Genomic DNA, 6,000 nt, shown 5'->3' on the forward strand with positions numbered 1-6,000 from the left:
TTCTTTTATTTTTTTTCGTGGTTGATATTCCATTCTGTCCATATACCACTTCTTCTTTGTTCATTCATCTGTTTATGGACCTTTTTTTTCCTTCCATGTCTTGGCTATTTCAATATTCCTGCATTGCACATTTGCCTGCCTCTGTCTTTCCGTTTCTGGTGGTCTTAGGTTATAGGCAAAGAAGGTGCCCTGCCGCATCATATGGTAGCTCAGTTTTTACCTTTTAAAGCAGCTCTCTTCAGTTTTCCTTAGTGCTGTTACCACTTTACATCCCACCAGCAGCTAGAAGGTACACAGTTCTCTAAGACCCCTTCAGCATTCATAGATTGTAGACTTTTTGCTGATGGTCATTTGACTGGTGTGAGCTGAAACCTTTTTGGAGGTTGGATTTGCATGTGACTAATAATTCCTTATACTGCGCTTTACGCATGTCCATTTTTTTCTTTTGCTTTTTTTTTTAAAGAGTGAGTACAACTTCCCTCTTCATATTGACTTCTTGAAGAATTTGTCATGTGTTGAATTTTCTTGCCTATTCCCTACCCCAGGGCATATTTTGAGGGCAGGTGTCATTTACATCCCTGCAATCCTTGTGACTATTAAGCAAACATTAGCACTGGATTTAAAGCTGCTGTTGTGGGAAACAGCCACAAGGCGGCAGCATTATGACGTTCTCAACTCTTGTTACTAGGGCAACAGAGTCTTCCTGGACGTCATGTTCCTCGCTTATGAATTAGAGTGGAATGTGCTGGGACAAGACCCCAGAAGTTTACGTCTCCTTACTTATGTTTGTTTTTTTAAATTTAATTTCTATTTCTTATCAGAGTAAATTTGATTAGAGTGTTGTGAGTGGCTGGCTGTACAGAATCTGCTCAATGATTCATACATATGTCTGTTGTTCTTCGGATGCTGTTGCCATGTATGTTATTACAGAATGTTGAGTAGACCTCCCTTGGTATATGGTAGGTGTTTTGTCATTATATATTTTATACATATTGGTGATTATATAATTCATACAGTTTATGTGTTGTATGTTTATATACACTTAACATACATTAGTATTTGTTTGTTAGCTCCATAATCCTAATTTGTCCATCCTCCCACCTTTCATTTTGGTTAACCATTCATTTGTTTTATAAGTCTGTGAGTTTCTTTTTCTGTGGAAATATGTTCATTGGTAGCAATCTTAGGATAACATGTATAAATGATATAGGATATTTGTCATTCCCTTTTGACTTACTTAACCTAATATGATTCTTCCTAGTCTCATCTGTAGTCCTGAAAACGGCATTGTTCATTTATTTTTTCTGAGGCTAATATTCCATTCGGTACGTCCACCACTTCTTCTTTGTCCATTTATCTATTGATGGACATTTTGTTTGCTTGAAAGTCTTGGCTATTGTAAATATTGCTACAGTGCATGTTTGCCTGTCTGTGTCTTTCCGATTCTGGTCTTCTTAGGTGATAGGCCCATTAGGGGATCGGCCGCATTGTATGGTAGCTCAATTTCTTTACCTTTGAAACGCAGCTCCATTGTGTTCTCATGATTAGCTGTTACCAGTTTACGTCCAACCAACAGCATAGTGGGTATGCATTTCTCCACCAACCCATCAGCATTCATTGTTTGCAGACTGTTTACGGATGGCATTTTGAATATTGGGTGGTGAAATCTTTTTGTAGTTTGGATTTGCATCCAATCAATAATTCTTGATATTGAGCTTTTATCCATGTTCTTCTTTTTTTAAAATAACAGTGTGTGTAACACTTACCTCTTGAAACCGTTTTCCTGAAAAATTTTCCGTGTTGTGAACATTTTTTGGCCATTACCTACCCCAGGATATTTTTTGAGGACACGTGTCATTTACAGCCCTACAATTACTGTGAATCTAAAGTGACCGTTAGCCCAGTGTTTAAAGCTGCTCTTGTGGGAACTGGAAACAAGGTGGCAGCATTTCTCCATCCCCAAATCTGGTTACTAGGGCAGCTGAGCCTTCCTGAAAGTCGTGTTCCTAGGTTGTAAATGAGAATGGAATGGGCCAGAGACAACCCCAATAACTTTATGTCTCATTAATTGCTGTTCGTGGTTTTAATTTTTTACATTGGGGTAATGAGTAGAATAGTGTTTGTTGTAGGTGTACACAATCAGGGTCAATTGAACATTATATATATTTATTCATGTACAGATCCTCTTCCCATGTAAATTACTATTATTTTTTTTAATAAATTTATTTTATTTATGTATTTATTTTTGGCTGAGTTGGATCTTCTTTGCTGCCTGTGGGCTTTCTCTAGTTGCGGTGAGCGGGGGTACTCTCCGGTGCGGTGCACGGGCTTCTCACCGTAGTGGCTTCTTTTGTTGCGGTGCACGGGCTCTAGGCGTGCAGGCTTCAGTAGTTGTGGCACCTGGTCTCAGTAGTTATGGCTCATGGGCTCCAGAGCGTAGGCTCATTAGTTGTGGTGCACGGGCTTAGTTGCTCTGCAGCATGTGGGATCTTCCCGAACCAGGGATCGAACCTGTGTCCCCTGCATTGGCAGGAGGATTCTTAACCACGGTGCCACCAGGCAAGCCCCCGTGTAAATGATTACAGAGCGTTCAGTAGACCTCCCTTGGTATATGGTCAGTCTGTTTGATACATGTGTTTAATATGTATTTGTATACGTATGGTAACCCTAATCTTAATGTATCCATTCCTCCCACTTCTCCCTTAAGATAACCACAGTTTGTTTTCTAAGTCTGTGGGAGTCTTTCTCTGTGGAAATATGTTCATATGTGTCAGTTGTTAGGTAACACCTAGGAGTGATATCACAGGATATTTGTCGTCTGCTTTCCGACTTACCTCATGTTCTGTGATTATCTCTAGGCTCATCTATGGTGCTGCAAAGAGCAGTGTTTCACTCTTTTCCATGGCGAATATTCCATTGTGTACATGGACCACTTCTTCTTTTTACATTCATCTGTGGATGGACATTTTGGTTACTTCCAAGTCTTGGCTATGCTAAATATTGATGCAGTGCAGGATTGCCAGCCTGTGTCTTTTGGATTCTGGTCTTCTCATGGGTTAGTCCCTGCATTTGGCCTACTAGATCATATGGTAGTTCAATTTTTACCTTTCAACGCACCTCCATTCTGTTCTCACTACTGGCTGTTACCAGTTTACATCCCACCAGCAACTTGAGGGTACACAGTTCTATAAAAAAACCCTTCAGCGTTTATTGTTTGTAGACTTTTTACAGATGACATTTTGAGTGTTGTGTGGTGATACCTTTTTGTAGTTTGGATTTGCATGCATCTAATAATTCCCGATATTGAGCTTCTATCTACGTACTTTTTTTTAAAGTAAAACAGAGAAACTTACCTCTTCAAATTGTTTCCTTGAAAAATTTGCAATGTTCTGAATTCCTGTGGCCATTACCTGCACCAGTACGTTTTTTGAGGGCAGGTGTCATATAGAACCCTGTAGTAATTGTGACTATTACATGACCATTAGCTCTGGGTTTAAAGCTGCTGTTGCAGGAAACGGCCACAAGGAGGCAGCATTTCTATATTCCCAGCTCTGGTTACTAAGGGAAAAGAGCCTTCCTGGAAGTCCTGTTTGTAGGTTGTAAAGTAGAGTGGAATGGGCCAGGACAAACCCCCCAAATCTATGTCTACTTATTTGCTGTTGGTATTCTTAGTTTAATTTTCATTTTTCTCCGAGCAAACTTAATTGCAACGTTGTGTTTGTTCTAGGTATACAGAATCTCTTTCATTGAGACATATATCTTTTCATGTTTGGATCCTGTTCCATATAGGTTATTACAGAATGTTTTGTAGACCTCTCTTGGTATTCGGTATGTCTTTGATGATTATATATTTTATAAATATTAGCATATGTCTCTTAAACCCAATATGCTCCGTTATATATTCCTCACACCTTTCCGTTTGGCTAACCACAAGCTTGTTTTCTGAACACGTCAATGTCTTTCTCTGTGGAAATAGGTTCCTTCCTATGAATTTTTAGATAACACCTATACGTGATATCATAGGATATGTGTCTCTCGCTTTCTGACTTACTTCAAGTTGTGTGATAATCTGTAGCCTCATCTATGGTGCTGCGACCGGCATTGTTTCATTCTTTTCTGTGTCTAATATTGCATGGTGTACATGGACCACTTTTTCGTCCATTCGTCTGCTGATGGACATTTTTGTTGCTTCCATGTCTTGGCCATGGTATATACTGCTGCAATACAGGATTTTCCATCCTGTGTCTTTTTGATTCTGGCTTTCACAGGTGACAGGCCCAACAGTGGGCCTTCCGGATCATATGGTAACTCAATTTTTACCTTTAAACACACTGCCATCCTTTTCCTATTATTGGCTGCTACCAGTTTACATCCTACTTCAACCGAGAGGTTACACTATTCTCCACAACTTCTTCAACATCTATTGTTTGTTGACTTTTTGCTGATGGTCATTCTGACTGGTGAGAGGTTATACCTTGGTGTAGATTGGATTTGCATGCGACTAATAATTCCTGATGTTTTGCGTTTATCAATGTCCTTTTCATTTGTTTAAAGATGGAGCTAAACTTACAACTTCAAATTGCCTTCTTAAAAAATTTGTCACGTTTGGATTTTTTTGGCCATTCCCTACCCCAGGACAGTTGTTGAGGGCAAGAGTCATGTACAGCCCTACAGTCCTTGTGACTATTAGTGACCATTAGCAGTGGATTTAAAGCTGCTGTTTGAGGAAACGGCCTTAGTGTGGCAGCATTTCTATGTTGCCATCTCTGCTTGCTAGGGAAACAGAACCTTGCTGCAAGTTGTGCTGTTAGGTTGCAGATTAGAGTGGAATGTGCCAGGACAAACACCCATAAGTTTTAGCCTCCTTAATTCTTGTTTGTGTCTTTAAGTTGTAGTTTTTCTCAGAGCAAGTTTGATTGAAAATGTCTTTTGTTCTAGGTGTACAGAATCTTGTTCATTTACACATATACATACATCTATTGATCTTTGGGTCCTTTTCCATGTAGGTTATTACAGAGTGTTGAGTAGACCACTCTTGGTATTCCGTAGGTCTTTGGGGATGATATATTTTATATGTATTAGTATATGTTTTTTAACCCCAATATCCTAATTTATCCATTCCTCACACCTTTTCTTTGGCTTAACCATCAGTTTGTCTTCTCAATCTGAGATTGCCTTTCTCTATGGAAATATGTTCAGTTTTATGAATTTTCAGATAACATAAGTGATAGCATAGGACATTTGTCTTTCGCATTCTGACTCACTTCACATTGTGTGATTATCTCTAGGCTCCTCTGTGGTGCTGCATATGCCATTCTTTTATTTTTTTTCGTGGTTGATATTCCATTCTGTCCATATACCACTTCTTCTTTGTTCATTCATCTGTTTATGGACCTTTTTTTTCCTTCCATGTCTTGGCTATTTCAATATTCCTGCATTGCACATTTGCCTGCCTCTGTCTTTCCGTTTCTGGTGGTCTTAGGTTATAGGCAAAGAAGGTGCCCTGCCGCATCATATGGTAGCTCAGTTTTTACCTTTTAAAGCAGCTCTCTTCAGTTTTCCTTAGTGCTGTTACCACTTTACATCCCACCAGCAGCTAGAAGGTACACAGTTCTCTAAGACCCCTTCAGCATTCATAGATTGTAGACTTTTTGCTGACGGTCATTTGACTGGTGTGAGCTGAAACCTTTTTGGAGGTTGGATTTGCATGTGACTAATAATTCCTTATACTGCGCTTTACGCATGTCCATTTTTTTCTTTTGCTTTTTTTGTAAAAGAGTGAGTACAACTTCCCTCTTCATATTGACTTCTTGAAGAATTTGTCATGTGTTGAATTTTCTTGCCTATTCCCTACCCCAGGGCATATTTTGAGGGCAGGTGTCATTTACATCCCTGCAATCCTTGTGACTATTAAGCAAACATTAGCACTGGATTTAAAGCTGCTGTTGTGGGAAACAGCCACAAGGCGGCAGCATTATGACGTTCTCAACTCTTGTTACT

This window comes from Balaenoptera physalus, assembly GCF_965194825.1.
Source record: "Balaenoptera physalus genome assembly, chromosome: 1".
NCBI classification, from domain to species: Eukaryota; Metazoa; Chordata; class Mammalia; order Artiodactyla; family Balaenopteridae; genus Balaenoptera; species Balaenoptera physalus.